Consider the following 19,338-nt stretch of genomic DNA (forward strand, 5'->3'; position numbering starts at 1 on the left):
GTGACTAATGTACTCCTAAGTTCAGAAAACTCCAGAATTATTTGCTAAGGGGTGGAGACTCTATTTGAAAAGATTTCATTGGATTCATCAGAAAGCAAAGTGGTGAAAAGCTTCTGAAAGTTAGGAAAGAAAAATAGATAGACTTACTGCTTATAACACATTTTTCACTGGGGCTGAGTGTTAAATGACCACCATATTGAGATGAATAGCTCCAGTCAAGTATGAAGAATGACCCCTGAGATTTCTACAACTAAGGCTTCAGTCACGGTAAGTGAAGGATTAACTAAGGTACCGACTAATATATGAATAGGGATCATAGGCTCATAGACCAAGAATTAGAAGGGATCTCAGAGACCATCTTCTCCATCCCCTACATGTATGTATCAAATCATTAAAGATATGATCCAAACAATAGGAATTTAGGCAGACTTTTTGCAGAAACTTTTTCAATATAAAACAAAAGATTGAAAATATTTCAAACCTTCACTATGTCCACTTTTTGTCTCTTCATAAGACACATGCTAGAATGTTAGATCATGTAGTGGAGTCTTTGGGAACATGTGCTTATGTGGAATAGAAATATGTCAAATCCTAGAATGCTCAACCATTCGTGGAGCTTGTCCTCAAGACACTAGAGCAGTCTGTGGCATTTCAAGCCCTCATACATCTTCTTACTCACAACATTGCCACTGACATCCTCATACCCCTGCTCAGTGTCCAGCTGCCACCATTCAGAAGCCTTCTGCATTTTCAACTTGGCCCACAAATAGAGAGCATCTTCAATCTGGGTCACATCAGCAAAGTGAGCTGTATTTAGAATGTCCAAGCACCTCACGGCATGAGCATGATGCCATTCTGCAAAGTGCCTCTGAGAGGCCTTGGGTGTTCAGTAGGCATACTTCCCACAGATCTCAAAGTTATCGTTGATAGTGATACCATGTAGTCGATACAGCCAGTAGGGAATGGGTTTGCCATCCCAACCCAAGGGCAGGTTTCTTGGGTTGTAGGTAATTTGTTCTCTTCTTCTTTATTTTCACTCTCACTTATTTGCTCTTCCTCTTCCTCCTCTCTTTCCTCTTCTGTCCCTGTTTGTGTTGCACATTTTCATGTGCGATGGTGGTGCTCCCCAAGAATCTACATACTTGTAGATCTGGGCTTCAAGAAAAGCAATGTCTTTATTTCTCTCAGTGTCCCTCTTGGTCCCTTTTCATTTGGGATTCTTATTAAATGGAGGAGTCAAGATTCCAGGGGCTTGCCTTTAACTGCTTTAGCCTCTGGGCTCCCTTTTCCAGTGCTCCAGCACATTTTGGTCCTAAAACCAAGAGCACAGGTTTTAGTCTGTCTAGGCACAAGGAGGCCAATTCCTCTCAGGAGGAAAATGCAGAGAGGTCAAGATGGGTTCCAGTGTGGGTAAAGGAACTGATTGTCTCTTTTGGCCAGCCCATTTCTTCTCAAATTCGTTCTGAATCTTCTCAAACAACTCATTCTGGTCTTGTAGGGGCTTTACCCTGTCCATGCAGACCTGGAGGTACTCAAGCAATATCTCCAGGTGCCTCTTGTACTCTTAACTTTTCCCATCTCAGCCTGGGCATGGAACAACAGGAGACAGGAATGGCCTGGGTAAGGATGGGGTGAGGTAGATCATGACAGAGAGAGCCCACACACTTTGTCATGGGGAACAGAGGGCTGTTGTTATGCCAGAGGCCGTAGCAGGGTTTTTAGGCAAGAGCATCTTAAACAGCCTGCCAAGGCCTCATCTCCACAGGAGTGAGGCAGTGGCTCCCCTAGAAGCATGCCTCAGGGCTGCCTGCTGGCAGAGAACTTGTAAGGAGACAAAAACTCCCCCTCTCCAGTTTTTGGTTTGTTTTTCCTCTTAGTTAGCTTTGGCATCTGACCTCATTTAATTTTTTTTAATGGTAAAACATTATGCCTCCTTGCTCCCAAGATGCCTTCTAGCACCAGGACCCTGTCTTGTTGGTATGTCCCATGGTATGGATAGGGCAGATCTACAAGCAGGAAGGGTTCTTTAGAGGGTCCTAGGACTGAGGAGTCAGAAGGACCGATGAGCTCTTCTAGACCAAAAATTCCTTATTGTTTTTGTGTCTCAAACCCCTTTGTCAGTCTGGCTAAGCCTGTGGACCCTCCTCAGTAGAATATCTTTAAAAGCCTAAAACATAATACATAGTGTTACAAAGGAAACCAGTTATATTGGAATATATTTATAAAAAATAAATATTTCTAACACGAGCTCACAGACACCAGGTTAAGAATCCATGTTCTAGACAAACTCCCTCAATTTACAAACTTCAGAACCCTTGTTCTTGTGACTTGCCCAAGGTCACACAGCTAGCAGAGCTTCCCACCCTCTTCTGACACCAAATGCAGCACTCTGCACTCTGCCCCAGTGTTCCTTGCATGGAGTGACTGGAGAAAATCTATCCTGTGCCAGTATAGCAAGCACATGGTCTGGACTCAATCTCACATTCCACTGCTTGCCTAGCTGTGTGACCTTGTGCAGATCATTGAACTTTTCTGAACCCCAGGTTGCTCAGCTGTGAAATGAAAAGTTTGGACTAGATTGTCTCTAAGGTCTTCTCTAGGAAGGATCCTTCCTCTCCTCTCCCAGTTAAAAACAACTCTTCCAGTTGTTCTGACAAAATATCTAACATTTTAGAAAATCCCTTACTATGCTTAGGTTGAGGAATATCTTCTGGACAACAAAGAAGGCTGGCAAGGTTGGGAGGAAAAGGTCACTATAGGAGGGGAAGAGGGCATTGAATAGATGGGGGGTAGGTGATATTCATGGGTGTCTCAGGATCTGGGTTGTGCCTTATGGTTCTGGTAAGGTTTTAGCACCATCCAGTGTGGCCCTACCCCCACCTCCAATCCCCAAGGGATGTAAACCCCCTTAAAGGTAGATATTATTTCTCTTTTGTGTTTGTATTCCCCACTCCTATCACTAGTGGGGGTATAGTGGGTTTTGTGTGTGATTTTGTTTTGGCCTAGACATGTGACTTCATGAGTATAGGGAACCCTTTACCAATGCATATCTACAACAACTTGAAATCTTATGAAATTGCTTGAAACACAGAGAAATTAGATGATCTGCCCAGGGTCATATCACCAGAGGTAAGACTTGAATCTAGGTCTTCTCTACACTGAGGCTACTCTCTTTCCATTATCCCATACCTCCTTTCAGTCTGGCCCCTAGTGAGTGTTCAACCAATGCTTGTTGAATGAATGTTGAATGGAGAGCACGGGATGACAGAACTATAACAACAGATCCAATGGACACTTCCTGTCTTTATTTTACAGATGGGAAAACTAAGGTTCATAAACTTGCCCAATTAAGTACCAGGGCAGGAGCTAAAAGCCAGTTCTTCTATTCCCAATCCCGAGTTCTTTTCGCCATCTCAGTTTGTGACAAAGGGAATATAGAAGTTCTTAATCATCTTTTTAATACATATACACAGGTGAACTTCCCCAAGGACACATTATAAGTGACAGAACCAGGACTGCAACTCCAGACCCTGACTGAATATTAGGTAGCCCTGCTTTCCTGACTTGTCCCCAATGATGAGCCCCAATATATTCCTTCCCTTCTTATTCTGCAACTGTTCCCCTTTGCTGGCAGAGAAGCAGCTTATCTCTGCCACCTCCCTTCTCTTCTTTCCTCTAAGAAAAAAATAGCCAGGACAGGTACTCTATTTTTTAAGAACAATCTATATTCTTTGAGTATTCTGAATTAAGTGAGATTTTTTCCAAGCCTCTAAATTTGCCCATCTTCCCTCCCAATACCTTCAAACCCACCTTACAGCCTTCACCTTAGGAGAAGCAGTACCATTTTTTTTTCTCCTGCTTTTATAACTCACATCCTGATGAATCAAGCTGGATTGGGTTTCCCACATTTCACAAGTTTTCCTGCTTTTAGATTTCTCTTGTCTATCAATCTCTCATCTGAAAACTAGCTGCAAATTGTCCTTCATTCACAGAAACGCTTTTCATTCACAAGTTCCCGGGTGAACCCACTGTGATAGTTTTTATCTGGGCATCTATATTTGCCTAGGCATGGTGGAAGAAACAGAGTGGGAATGATAGGGAAGAAGACATCAGAAAGAGACCACAATCAAAAGAGTGATGTGTGAATCCTAGACGACTGATCTTACCATAGAGTAATGGACAGGTTAGTACCCTAGGGAAAACAGTGATGAACAAAAGACTAGTGACCCTAGTCTTCCTTCTTTTTTTTCTTTCCTTCTCATATCAAAGGATCATAGATTTAGAGTTGGAAGAAATCTTAGAATTCATTTACTCTAATCCGTTCGTTTTGCAGATGAGGAAACTGAGACCCACAAGGCTTAAGTCACACAGTGAACTGGGATTCAAACCCAGGTCTTCTGACTCCAAATTTAGTGCTTTTTTCCTTATACCTCCTGTGGTACATGAACCAGCAGCAGCAGTAGCAGCATAAATTGGAAGTCAATCATTCCTTCCAACTCTCACCCCACCTAGACCTCTAGGGCCTTCAAAAGCCCTGAGGGATGGAAGAAGGATTTGAGAAAACCAAACCTTAGCTGATCAGACCCTGGCTAATAGGGAGGCTAGTGTTAGTTCAACCGTAGCAGGGAGAAATGGGGCCATATTCTTTCTCGACTTCTCTTTCCTTATTGTTTCTGTGTCCCAAACCCCTTTGTCAGCCTGGCTAAGTCTATGGACCCTCCTCAGTAGAATATCTTTAAAAGCCTAAAACAAAATACATAGTGTTACAAAGGGAACCCGATACATTGGAATATAAAGTATTGGCTGATGGTTCTGGCAAAGAAGGTGACATGGAGTCCATCAAGAAACATGTTACCCCTGCCTGGTATGAAGGGGCTGGCTCCTTCCATGAAGCAGTGAAAAATGAGCTTGTTGTTTATCAGCAGAGTCAAGGAATTATTTATTTTTACCACCTCCTGTAGTAAGCCCAGTCATTTCAAAACGAAGGTGAGGCTCCCTTAGCCAGAGGGAAGAGAAGGAGAGAGAGCCTACTTGACCTCCTAAGAGCCATAAAGAAATAGACTTCCTGGCACATCTGGAGGACAGGTTGGGGGTAGGGGATTCCCATCATGGTACAGGATGGCTCACCATGACCGATGAGAGTTTAAAATATTTTAACAAAGTATAAAAAGACTCCAGGGAATTCTACTTTGACTGCAAAAACACGCTAAACTCCTTAGCCTGGGATTCAGGGTTGCAAGCTGGCCTCAACCCACCTTAAAAAGAAAAGTTTTATTAATGCTTAAAAACAAACAAAAAAGCCTTTGGAATAACTTACCTTACTCTTTCCCTATCACCCAGGTATACCCTGCCATAGAATTCTTTCTTGTAACAAGGAAATGTGACAGCTAGGTAGTGCAATGGATAGAGGGTCAGGCCTGGAGTCAGAAAGACTTGAGTTCAAATGCAGCTTCAGACATTTACTAGCTGTGTGACCCTGGCCAACTCCCTTAACCCTATTTGCCTCAGTTTCCTCATCTGTAAAATGATCTGGAGAAGAAAATGGCAAACTACTCCAGTATCTTTGCCAAGAAAACCCCAAATGGGGTCATAAAGAATTGGACACAACTGAAAAAGAGCTGAACAACCAATAAGGAAATCCAGTTAAGCAAAACAACACCTATTGTGTCTAAAGGTCTACGCGTCATTTCATAATAGTAGTCCACCACCACTTTATGTGGGAAGGTGGCTTCATCAGTCGTCTTCCAGAGATGATTGATCATTGCATGGATCTGAGTTCTGCTATCTTTTAGTGGTATTTTTTTTTGCAGGGGGGAAGGCAGGGCAATTGGGGTTAAGTGACTTGCCCAAGGTCGCACAGCTAGTAAGTGTGTCAAGTGTCTGAGGCTGGATTTGAACTCAGGTCGTCCTGACTCCAGGGTTGGCGCTCTACTCACTGCACCACCTAGATGCCCCTAGTGGCATTTTTCTTCACATCATTGCCTCAATCTACCTTTCCAATCTTACATCCTACTACTTCCATATGGGAACTCTTTATCCTCAGAGTATATCTTGAAATTCTTTCTTTGGTGCTCCATTCCTCCCTCGCCCCTTGCAGACTCATACCCATAGTGAATGAGGGAATGAACAAATGAAAAAACATGTAGTAAGTGCTTACCATGTGGGAAGCATTGAGTTCAGTTTGGAGATACAAATAAAAAAGCAAGCTAGTCCCTGCTTTCAAGGTATTTTATATTCTAAATGGAGAGACAACACAATCTCCCACAGTGGCCTTTAGGGATAGTCTCCTTTGATCACCATAGCTAAAAATATTCTTTCTCTTCGTTGACCTTCTATAATATTTGACTGTACCACTTATTTGGAAGTGTTTAACAATAATAATAGTAAAAGATAATAATAGTATGTAATAGTGTTGCTCCATTAAAGTCCTAGTAACATGCCTCTTCATGGCAGAGAGGCGGCAGTGCGTTCTTGAAGGCAGTGCCTTTTCGTTACACCCCACCATCTCTCGTTGTAACAGCTGTGTCTTATGAATCTCTGAATCTCCCGCAAACACCGTGCCTTACTTATGCTAGGTGGTCTCCTAGTGTGCTTTCACATTAGGCCAGCCTTGGTAATAGAACTGGATTAGGTTGGGAAGCTTAGTTTGCGCTGCTTGTAACAAGAGGAAGTAATTCAGGGTCAGTGAAAGTGACTGAACCAGTGGCAGTGATCCATTTAAAGACCTTGTGTATTTAGGGCAAATATACCGAATGATTGAGACCCGAGACTTCTCTTACTATAAAACAAACTAGCTGAAAATTGGAATGGTCAATGCCATTCCAAGGAATTAGGGACATTTTCAGGTAGATTGGGTAAATTGAGTAGAGGTGTGAAGAAGCATGAATTAGAAGTAATGCATTTGGGGGTCAAAAGCCAACTGTGCTTGGACTCTAAACGACAGTATACACACTGCTCAGTAAGTAGGTAAGGAAGCATTCATACAAATTATTGAATCCTCACAACAAGCCTGTGTGGTACATGCCATTATTATCCATTTTGTAGAGGAGGAAAATGAAGCAGGAAGAAGTTATCATTCCCATTTTGCAGAGGAGGAAACTGAGGCAGGCAGAGGTTAAGTGGCTCGCCCGGGGTCACAGTTCTAGCAAGTAAGGCCAGATTTGATCTCAGGGCTTCCGGAATCCAGGCTCAGCTTCAAGGTTTGCAAAATGCTTTACAATATTATCTCATTTCACCTCCCAACAACCCTAGGAGGCATGTGCTGTTATCATCTTTATTTTACAAATGAGAAAACTGAGGCTCAGTGATTTGCCTTTGATCACTTGGGTAGTATCTGAAGTAGGAGTTGAACTCAGGTCTTCCTAACTTCCTATCTAGCACTCTACTGTGACCTTTAGCGGCCTCTATTATTTTATGGAATCCTAGGATTTAGATCTGGAAGGAGTCTGAAGCTCAGACAAGGGAAATGACTTTCCCAGAGTCTCATAAGCAGAGAGCCTCTGAGCTTCCTCTTGATGTCTCCCTGTCCTGAGCTGGCCCCCTTACAGGAAGCTGTCAGCCTGGGCATGGAACAACAGGAGACAGGAGTGGCCTGGGTAAGGATGGGGTGAGGTAGGTCACAACAGAGAGAGCCCACACACTTTGTCATGGGGAACAGAGGGCTATTGTTATGCCAGAGGCCATAGCAGGGTTTTTAGGTAAGAGCATCTTAAACAGCCTGCCAAGGCCTCATCTCCACAGGAGTGAGGCAGTGGCTCCCCTAGAAGCATGCCTCAGGGCTGCCTGCTGGCAGAGAACTTGTAAGGAGACAAAAACTCCCCCTCTCCAGTTCTTGGTTTGTTTTTCCTCTTAGTTAGCTTTGGCATCTGACCTCATTTAATTTTTTTTAATGGTAAAACATTATGCCTCCTTGCTCCCAAGATGCCTCCTAGCACCAGGACCCTGTCCTGTTGGTATGTCCTATGGTATGGATGGGGCAGATCTACAAGCAGGGGGAATAGGAAGGGTTCTTTAGAGGGTCCTAGGATTAAGGAGTCAGAAGGACCTTCGAGCTCTTCTAGACCAAAAATTCCTTATTGTTTCTCTGACCCAGACCTTTGTTAGTCTGGCTAAGTCTATGGACCCTCCTCAGAAGAAAATCTTTAAAAGCCTAAAACAAAATACATAGTGTTACAAAGGAAACCAGTTATATTGGAATATATTTATAAAAAATAAATATTTCTAACACGAGCTCACAGATACCAGGTTAAGAATCCATGTTCTAGACAAACTCCCTCAATTTACAAACTTCAGAACCCTTGTTCTAGTGACTTGCCCAAGGTCACACAGCTAGCAGAGCTTCCCTCCATCTTCTGACACCAAATGCAGCACTCTGCACTCCGCCCCAGTGTTCCTTGCGTGGTGTGACTGGAGAAACTCTATCCTGTGCCAGTATAGGAAGCACATGGTCTGGACTCAATCTCACATTCTACTGCTTGCCTAGCTGTGTGACCTTGTGCAGATCATTGAACTTTTCTGAACCCCAGGTTGCTCAGCTGTGAAATGAAGAGTTTGGACTAGATGTTCTCCAAGGAAAGATCTCTCTAGGAAAGATCCCTTCTCTCCTCTCCCAGTTAAAAACAACTCTTCCAGTTGCTCTGACAAAATACCTAACATTTTAGAAAATCCCTCACTAAGATGAATATCCTTAGGTCTAGGAATACCTTCTGGACAACAAAAAAGGCTGGCAAAGTTGGGAGGAAAGGGTCATTATAGGAGGGGAAGAGGACACTGAATAGACAGGGGAGGTGGAAGCAAGAGTTGCTTGCTTTTTTTTTTTTGCCTCCAGTTGGTTCTTGCTGGTATTAAGGGCTCATCTTTCTCATGTTTTTCGTTTCATGTTAACGAGAATTTCCATTCATAAATTGAAGAAGTCCCATTAAGGATTCTGCATTTTCTGCCTGTTACTGAAAGATCTTCTAAAGTGAGATAACTAGATAATGGATAAAGCACTGGGCCAGAGTCAGGAAGACCAGACACTTACTAGCTGTGTGACTCTGGGCAAGCCACTTAACCTCTGACTTTCTACTTTAGCTTCCTCAGTTTTAAAATGCAGGATTGTTATAAGGATCAAAATAGGTAATATTTACAAAGAGGGCCGAGTACAGTATCTGGCACGTAGTAGGCTGTTAACAAATTCTTATTTCCTTTTTTAAATGCTATATTCCTCAAAGGAAAGTGCTAAGTTCTGAATGGATAACCAACCTCAGAGTCTGAAAAAAAAACTCCCATTAAAGTTCCCCCCCCTTTTTTTTTGGAGTGGGGAAGGCAAGGCAATTGGAGTCAAGTGACTTGCCCAAGGTCACACAGCTAGTAAATGTGTCAAATGTCTGATGCCACATTTGAACTCAGGTCCTTCTGACTCTGGGGCTGGTGCTCTATTCACTGCACCACCTAGCTGCCTCCTAAAGTTCCCTTCTAAGACAGAAAAGTAGTGTGAGGTTGTGGAAACAACACTGGATGTGGAGACAGAAGGTCTGGCTTTGTATCTTGCCTCTAATGGCACTATGATCCTAGGTAACCAAAATTTGTTGAGCTCCTCTGCTGTGCTAGGCAATATGGATACAAAAAAGGGCAGATGAAATAATCCCTGCCATAAAGGACCTTATATTCTCTCGGGTGAGACATCTATGATACAGACATTTTTATTGGCTAGGGACACGTGAACAGTTGGGGAGATCAAGAAAGGCCTTATGTAAGTGGTGCCATTAAACCCAAGCTGCAAAGTAAAATGGGGGTTTTAAGAAGGCAGAAGTAAAGAGACAGAGCATTCCGTTCAAGGAGACAGCCAGTGATTGGGGAGTCCTGGGGGAGGAGGAGAAAGAAGAGCAGTTTGGTTGAACTAAAGACCACATGAAGCAAAGTAATATAAAGACTCTAATAAAGTGAGAAAGGTAGGGTGGAACAAAGTTATTAAGGACATTAAATGCAAAATGGAGGAGTTCGTATTCTGTAGCTGATAGAGAGTTACTGGGTTTTATTGAGCAGAAACAGATCTATCCTTTAGGAATATTGCTTTGGAAGCTGTATGGAGGGTAGACTGGAGAAGGAAGAGATTACAAGTAGGGAGACCAGGTGGGTGGCTATTGTCAGAGCCCCAGTGAGAGATAGAGATAAGGGTACAGATGGGAAATTTGTATAATTACATCCTTGGAAGTGGTTCAGATGAAATGGGATTTGAAGGGTATTTTTCAATGTTAATTATAGGTGGGCAATCTCTGAGTGGACTGAGATGTCTGAGGGGTATGGGCGGATGAATACTGGGAATGTCCAACTGGGATTATGGAGCTCCACTTAGGCTTGAAAAACTAGCCTGTTAAAGTGAAATTGCCAAAACCATGCCCTTAAGGGACTCATGCTGACTTGGGATTTTCCATCAGTTAACAACATGGTAGGAAACTAGTACATTCTTATTGATTGTCCAGTGGAAGATGGCCTATTGAGGACTGGTTTGCTGTTATGCAGTGGAAAATGAAACAACAGCATCCAATTGCATTTCAACTTAATAAGCACTTACCACTAGAGAGCAAGGCATCAGTGCTATGTGCTGAAGATACAAAGACAAAACAGAACAAACCATATAGTTCCTACCCTCAAGGTGCTTACATTGAGGAAAAAACCACTTATTTTGTCTTTGTATTTCTAGTGCTTGGCATAGTGCCTTGCATATAGCAGGTACCTGATAAATCCTTGCTGACTTGGTTTAAATTAAATTGGGGATGGGATGTGTGTGGATATGACATTTAAACAGATAAATGAAATATAATTTGAGGAAGGAAAATGCACTAACAAACAGGTGATTATAAATAAACTTTGCCTTGGAGCTCTGGTGAGAGGATGACAGATAATATAAAGGAAGGAGTTGGAAAGGAGAAACTTTTGATTATATAATTACACTCCTTGTGGGTGTATCAAGCCACACCGGCGATAGACCTTAAAGACAACCTTAACCTGAGTCTGTGTGTTTCTCTATTACTCCCAGCCTTCTAGGGGATATGGTAGAAGGAGTAACTAGAACCAGTCTGAGGGCTAACATATGCTTACTTTCCAAAGAGCTCACCTTGTATTTCTTCATTTCTCTCCCAGCACAAAATACTAGGAACACTGGCGCTCTATGTCAATTGACTGACCTCCTGTTTATTCTAAGCCTGTAATATGTAAAGTAATAAATGCGATGTTCAGAGGAAACTGTAGGGATTAAACATCATTATATGGAAGAACAATGTGGGCCTGGCACTTGCAGTAGATGAAGAAAAGCAAGAGATCATGGGAGAGATGGGTGAAAAAGAAAAGGAAGGCTGGAAACTGATAGTAATGGATTCTAGAATTTCAGAGCTTGAAGGGACAAGAGATCCAGTCCAATCCTTTATTTTATATGTGAGAAGCCTGAGCCCCTGAGAGGCAAAGCACTTTGTCCAAAGTGGCCGAGTGGAGACTAGGATCCAGGTCTCTTGGTTTCCAGTTGATACCTGGATATGTCTGGGAAAGCTGGGGATCAGCATGACAAATGCTTGCTTGGGATGGATAATAAGTTGGTTAGAATCCTGGAGGGCATCTAGTTTTTTCAGATAGCTTGTTGGAAGAGGACTTTGGGGAGGGATTGAACTTGTATGACTGACAAATAGAACAGTGACTGAGACATCTCCCAAGCTGGATAAGAAAGGTTACCTACCTACCAATCTATCTTCAACCTATCTTACTACCTATCTACCTATCTATTTAATAACCTTGTCAATTTTTAAACCATTTAAAATAGTTTTGTTGCACTCAAAACCTGAACTGAGTATGGTACTGTTGATAATTTACTATGAATGGGGGTAGGAGAAATAGAGCAGGGAGAAGTGACAAGAGACAAAGGGCTACAAAATTGTAGGCTCTTTTGAGTATAGAGGGACCTTGTCTTATTCATGATTACAGTGAGACATGGCCCATGGTAGACACTTATATAGTAGTTGAATTGAAGGACTAAGCTCCTGAGATTGTAACCAGAAATACCTCCAGCCTCCCCTCCCCAAATCCCTGGACTAGAGCAGTGGAAACATGCAGTTTGGGCCTTTTCCCACAAAGGGCTTGGGATGTTCCAGGAACATTAACGGAGGATGTTCTCTGCTCATTCTCTTGAGGGCTCAGGCTATGTGCAGGGAGCAAGGCTTCCCAGGGGCATCCCTATATACCCAGTTGGCCCATGGCTGTGAGGGAGGGTGGCATCATATGGCTATGAGTGCAGAGAAGTTAATATCTGCAGGCAATATCTGAATGTCAAGTTAGAGGGAGATTGAGTTTTTGTAATTTCCAGCAAGACAAGCTCTCAGCTTTAACTCATCTATTGTTGGAGAATTGGATCCTGCCTAAGGAAACTGCTAAGAGGCCATCCACTCCTCTTTGCTAGTAAATCACCTGACAACAAAGATCAAGGAGTCTCTGGCCTCTGGAACGCCATCCTACAGGCTTAGCTACCTCCCTCCTTCTGCAGGACTGTGCCTTTGACATTGGCACTGATGGAGGATCAGCGTTGGAAGGGACCTCGGAGACCATCTAATTCAGTCCATACCTGAGTAGGAATCCTCTCTACAATGTCATGAATACATAATCTTCCAGCTTGTACTTGAAGATGTCCAGGAATAGGGAACTCAGTACCTCCCTAGTTAGCTCAGTCTACTAGGAGGATTAGGAAGTCTTTCCTGACGTCAAGCATAAATTTACTTTTTTTTTTTTGTGGTCACTTCCACCCACTGCAGATAGATGGCACAGTGGGTAGAGCATCAGGCCTCGAATGAGGAAGACCTGATTTCAAATCCAGTCTGAGACATTTATTAGCCCTGTGACCCCAGGCAAGTCACTTAACCTCTGTCTGTCTCAGTTTCCTCATCAGGAAAATAGGGATCATAACAGCCCCTCCCTCCTAGTGTTGTTGTGAGGATCAAATGAAATGAGACGGTAAATGTAAAGTACATACAGTAAAGCTAATAATTGTAAAGTGTAAAGTAAAAGTGGCTTTACAGTGCCTGCCATCATATAAATGTTAGCTACTATTATTGTTAACACTTGTATTAATATAAATGTTAAGTACTATTATTATTAAAAATTGTAACGTGCTTAGTGCAGTGCCTGGTACATAGTAAATGCTACATAAATGTTATCTATTATTAGTTGTTCTGCTCTCTGGGGCCAAGCAGAACAGCTCTTCTACATGGCAACCCTTCGAGTGCTTATAGACAGCGGTCATGCTCTCTGGTAGTCTTCCCCTCTCCAGGTTAACCCTGGATCCTCCTGTGGCCCGACCTTGGGGACCTCCATCAGCCTGGTTGACCTCTTCTGCAGCCTCTCCAGCTTAACAATGTACTAGATGAAGTGTAGTTTCCTAGAATTGAATGTGATATTCCAAATGTGGTTGGAGTAGGGCAGAGTATCAGTGAGGTTATCATTCCCCAAGTCAATTAACAAGCGTTTATTAAACACCTACTATGTATCAGGCTGTTGTTGTTGTTGCTTGTCCTTCATTCTGGAAGAGGACCTCAACATCAGGTAGGTGCAATTAAATTGTATTTAAGTGCTGGAGGATTGTGCAAAGTCACCAACCTCACTTTCTCCTCTGGAGCCATCTGGGTAAGATATAGATCAGGACAACTGGAGATGGCCCCCTCATATGTCAGAAACTATCCCAGGAGGTAAAAAGACAAAAATTAAACAGTTCTCGCCCTCAAGGAACTTAAATTGTCCTAAATCCGTATAGTCTAAGATTTCATTCTTTGACTCATAATGAGCTTCTTTTTTGTTGTTCGGTCATTTCAGTTGCGTCTGACTCTTTGTGAACCCATTTAGGATTTTCTTGGCAAAGATCCTGGAGTGGTTTGACATTCCCTTCTCTAGATCATTTTACAGGTGAGGAAACTGAGGCAAACAAGGGTTAAGTGACTTGCCCAGGGTCACACAGCTGGTGTCTGAGGCCAGATTTGAACTTAGGTCTTCCTGACTCTAGGCCCAGTACTCTATTCACTGATCAACCTAGCTATCCACATAATAAGCATACACTTTACCAAAGCCCAGGATTTATTATTTTTTATGTAAATTGCTGTCTACCCAAACATTCCTTATCTTGTATTTGTGATGTTAATTCCACCCCCCACTTAATAGTATTTTATTTTTTCCAATTACATGTAAAGATAGTTTTCAACATTCACTTTTATAAGATTTTGAATCCCAAATTTTTTTCTCCCTTTCTCTCCTTCCCCCTCCCCAAGACAGCATGCAATTTGATATAGGCTGTACATGCACAATACCATTAGACATATTTCCACATTAGTTATGTTGTGAAGGAAGAATTAGAACAAAAGGGAAAAACCACAAGAAGTGTATTTCCCTCCATCCTATTCTCACTTCTACCCACCAATCTATTCTCTCTCTCCTTTCACTCTGTCCCTCCTCAAAAGTGTTTTCCTTCTAACTTCCCCCTCTCCCAATCTGTCCTCCCTTCTATCACTCCCCACTCTTTTTTCTTATCTCCTTCCCTCCTACTTTCTGGTATGGTAAGATAGATTTCTATACCCAATTGCATGCGTATATTATTCCCTCTTTGAGTCAATGAATCACTCCACCTCACCTCCCTCCTCTTTCCCTCCACTGTAAAAGCCTTTTCTTGCCTCTTTTATGTGACATAATTTATCCCATTCTACCTTTCCTTTTCTCTTTCTTCCAGGCATTCCTCTTTCTCACTCCTTAATTTGATTTTTAAAATATCATTCCTTCATATTCAGTGATGGTGATTTTCTTTTGAACCAAAATATAAGACCTTAAGTTTTTCCTTGTTAAACTTCATCTTCATAGGATCATAGATTTTGAGCTACAAGAAATCTTAGCGGCCATCCAGTCCTACTCTCTCACTTTATACCTAGAGAAACGGAGGCCTAAAAAGGTTAAGTGACTTGCCCAAGGTCACAGAAATACTAAGTGGCAGAGGTAGGATCTGAACTCAGGTCCTCTGATTCAAACTCCATTGATATTTCCAATACATTGTCTATTCCTAGGGCAGCTAGGTGGTGCAGTGGATAGAGCACTGGCCCTGGAGTCAGGCGGACTTGAGTTCGAATATGGCCTCAGACACTTTACTAGCTGTGCGATCTTGGCCAAGTCACTTAACTCTGCCTCAGTTTCCTCATCTGTAAAATGATCTAGAGAAGGAAATGACAAATCACTCCAGTATCTTTGCCAAGAAAACACCACCACCACAGCTTTGGGGAATTTGGAGAGGATTTTGACTCTGATGTCCAGTGTGTTAGCTTTCCCTCTCAGCTTTATATCATCTGCAAATCTGAGAAGCATGCTACCTATCTTTAATTCATTGAATGGGAGAGACTTTACTTGTATATTAGTAATATAGTTAAGTAGTAGTAGTACTTTATTTTATGAATCACTCCATCCATGAAACAACCATATTGATACTGAATTATCTATTTGCCCTGCTTTTCAGATGAAGAGACGGAGGAACAAGTAATTTGCTAGTAAAAAGGCTCTGGATTTGGGAGTATCTTATTCAATCTGTTTTCTTTGCCCATGCAGACTCTGAAGCTGAAAATAGAGGAACAGGCCTTGCCAGGAGCAATTTGCCTCAATTATTCATGGGAAATCTATATACTTCATTATCAGTTTTAAGCAAAGCAACTTAGTTGTTACTATCGATCATGCAATTTATTATCTTTATTTAAACTCTGCAGGCAATAAATAAATAAAAAGCGGACTGACGGAAAGAGAGTTTTCAGACAAAAGTAATTTCCCTGGAAAGTAATTTAATCCTTTTAAAATAGGTCCTACACACTTGGACAGGCCTCAGTGAGAATATTGTATACTTGCACATGATAAATGAAGAAGAATGTGCAGTGTGGTGTAATAGAAAGGGTAGGGGACAGAGGAGAAGTCAAAGATCAAGGGCCAGGAGACCTGAATTCCAGTCTTTGTTCTGCTACTCTGTTTAGTCTTATATCTTGGAGAGAACCACAAAAACTCTTCAGCTCCAATCCATCTATTTATTTGTGAAATGTTTGAGTTCTTAACAATTGTAGTGTTCTAAAGAAGAACGAGGCACAATCCTTCCCCTCAAGGAATTTACAATCTAGCAGGGGAGATAAAACATGTATGTAAAAGTATATAATACAAATTAGTATTATAGGTGCATAAAATGGGTGGAGGGGGGAGGGACAGGAGGGAGAGAATTTGGAATTAGAAATAAAATTTAACAGAAAAGAAAAAGAAAGTTGATAAAAAAACAAAGTGTGATAAGCATTCTGAGGAAGAAGAGCCCACTTTTAGTTGGGGAAAAAAGAGAAGCTTCATGGAGAAAATAGTTATTTTTTTTCCTGGGCCATGAAAGATGGGCAAAGAGAAGCCTTGTGATGGGAAACTATCTGGATATATGAGTAGTATGGACAAAGGTAGGGAGGTAGGAAAGCATGGGGCTAGAAGGTCTGTTGTAGTGGAGCAAATAGTGGAGCAAAATAGTGGAGTTTTGCTGCGGCTTAGGGTAAATGAAGTAATAGGAGATGAGATTAGAAATGTAAATTGCAAGCAAATTGTGGAAGGCCTTGAGTATTACACTAAAGAATTTGGACTTTTCTTTGGTAGGTGATATGAAGGCACTGAAGACTTTGGGGCTGGGGGTGGGGATTAACATAATTAAAGTTGAATAATGGGACAGTGATTCTGGAAGGGGTGTGTCTGATAGATTGGAGAGGGGAAGAAACTACAGATCAGAGAAGTGGTTAGGCAGCTGTTGTAGCAGCAGTCTGATGAATGCCTTATCCAGGCAGGTAAGAATGGAACAGGGGCCAAAAATAAAAGAAATGGTAAAAGGAGAATAATGCTTGTTATTAGCTGTGTGACACTGAACAAGTGTCTTAAGTGCTGTTTGTCTCAGTTTCCTCAATTATAAAATGAGCTCCAATACCACCAACCTCCCAGGGTCATTATGAGCACCAAATAAGATAATAATTAGAAGCACTTAGTTCAGTGCCTGGTATATAGTAGGTGCTTAATAAATGCTTGTTTCCTTCCTTCCTACTCATATACTCACAACCTTAGTGCAGTCCTTTGCTGCTTCTAATACTTCTAACTTGGGCCTTTGCTACAGCCTCCTTATTGGTCTCCCCTCTTCAGTCTTTTCCCTACTTCAATCCATCCCCATACAGCTACCAGAGAGATTTTTTTTTAAAAGTACAAGTCTGACTGTGTTGCTCCCCTATACAATGAACTCCAGTGATTCATTATTGCCTCTAGGATAAACTATAAACTCTGCTTGGCTTCTGAAGCCCTTCACAATATGGCCCTGACCTACTTTTTCCAGACTACAAACATATTACTCCTCTTTCCACTAGCTGGTTCCAAGGGTCAGCAAACTAATGGCCAGAGGGACCAAATCCAGCCCACACCTGTTTTTGTACAGCTTGGAAGCTAAGAATGGTTTTTACTTTTTTTTTAATAAAGTTTTATGGTATTTAGAAATATAACAACTATCTTTAGGTCATAATCATATAAAAACAGGCCAAGGGACAGATTTGATTCTCCTGGCTGTAGTTTTGCTGACCACTGGTTTAGATAAATTATTCTTCTGGCTACTCCTCACAGACATCTTCTTGTTCCAAACCTTTGAATTGGCCATCCTCCATGCCTAGAACATATTCCTTCCTCACTTCTACTTCATAGAGTCCTTTATTTCTTTCAAGACTCAGCTCAAGCCCTGTATTTTATGTGAAGCTTTTCCTGATCTCCTCCATCTTCTTGTACCTTCCCTCTCTAAACTATATGTATGTATTTTCCTCATATATACATACATACATACATATATACATATATACATATATATCTATATATCTATATATCTATATATCTATATATACACATATTGTCCCAAGAGAATGTAAGCTTCTTAACAGCAAAGACAGTTTCCTTTTTTATGCGTAACACAGTGCCTTCCGCATAAAAGGTGCTTAATAAATGCTTGTTGGTTTATTTCAGTTTATATTTTCTATGTTGATCTTAAAAATAAAATCTAGTCTACTTGTTTTACATATGAGGAAACTGGGAATTAGAGAGATCATTGACATATCCAAGGTGTCACAGCTAGTTTCTCTCAATTCCAGGTCTTTTGACAATTGAAATAAAACTTTTCCCCTCAATCGCTGTCTCCCCTCTAAAATGACAAGCTTGGACTAAATACTAAGTTCTTTTCTAGCTCTAACGATTTATGAGTTTATTCAAAGGGCCTTGCACAAAGCCTTTTTTTTTTCCAACTCAGTGAATATTGATTTCATTTCTGATTACTTCTGAACTCTTAATTGTGGCGGGTAAACCTTTAAATGTTGACTTTTACTCCCCTAGACAAAGTAAATTCTATAATCCACTTATCTTAACGCTTTCTAAGACCCCATTCTGTAGGTCTTTTTGCTCCTGTGCTTCTGAGTTTCTTTATCTTAGGAAGAAGAAGCAAGGAAATGCTACCTCTCTCCTTCCTTTGCAGAAGTGTGGGACTAATGTATGGACCACTGCATATACTGTCAGATTTGGTTGATATTTTCCAGAACTACTTTTTTTTTCTTTTTTCTTTACTATAGCACTTAGCTACCTGGATAGGGGAAAGGAAAGACTGTTATTGGAAATGAAGGTGACATAAAAACAAAAGATAGCAATAAAGACAATTAAGGCAATTAAGAAAAGAAGAAAGGTATTGAGTTATATTAGAAAGTCAGAGATAGGAGTTTGAATCCTGCCTTGATGTTTACAAGTTGTGTGGCCATAGGCAAGTTACTTAAGCCCTCAGATCTTCTCTTTCCTCCTCAATAAAATGGGGATAATATTATCTTTCATAGCTAGTATACTGGGATGTTGTAAAGCTCAAATGAGATAATATGCTTAGAGTACTTCATGAACCTTAACACCCTATATAAAATGTCAGCTTTTCTTGGAATTGACTGCCATCCTTTGCTAGGGTTGGGACATTTTCTTTTTCTTCATGCTTTGTTATGACTTCCTCACCTTGAATTAGATTGGCCGCCTCATCCTTTTGGTTCCTCAGTTTGCCTCCAGCATTGATTTCCATGGCTATGTCATGGTGGATTTTCTCGCCCTTAGAGATTCATCCTTCCCTCACTCTCTCCAAATAATTGTCTCGGATTTTTTTTCTTCTGCATCAGTGAGGATCTCTCGTTTTTTTTGTGTAGAGAATTTCTTTCATTTGTGGAAGTTATGTCCTTGGCTTGGTGTAAATATTGGTTTCACTTTCTTCCATCATCTCTCCTGGCGATTTTGAGGGCT

The 19,338-nt window shown here is 41.4% G+C and overlaps 1 pseudogene; it reads right to left on the reverse strand.

The window, feature by feature from the left end:
- Positions 1-631: 631 nt before the first annotated feature.
- On the reverse strand, positions 632-19,123 carry LOC118832179 (annotated as a pseudogene).
- Between the last annotated feature and the right edge of the window lie 215 nt (positions 19,124-19,338).

This window comes from Trichosurus vulpecula, chromosome 9, assembly GCF_011100635.1.
Source record: "Trichosurus vulpecula isolate mTriVul1 chromosome 9, mTriVul1.pri, whole genome shotgun sequence".
Classification (NCBI taxonomy): domain Eukaryota; kingdom Metazoa; phylum Chordata; class Mammalia; order Diprotodontia; family Phalangeridae; genus Trichosurus; species Trichosurus vulpecula.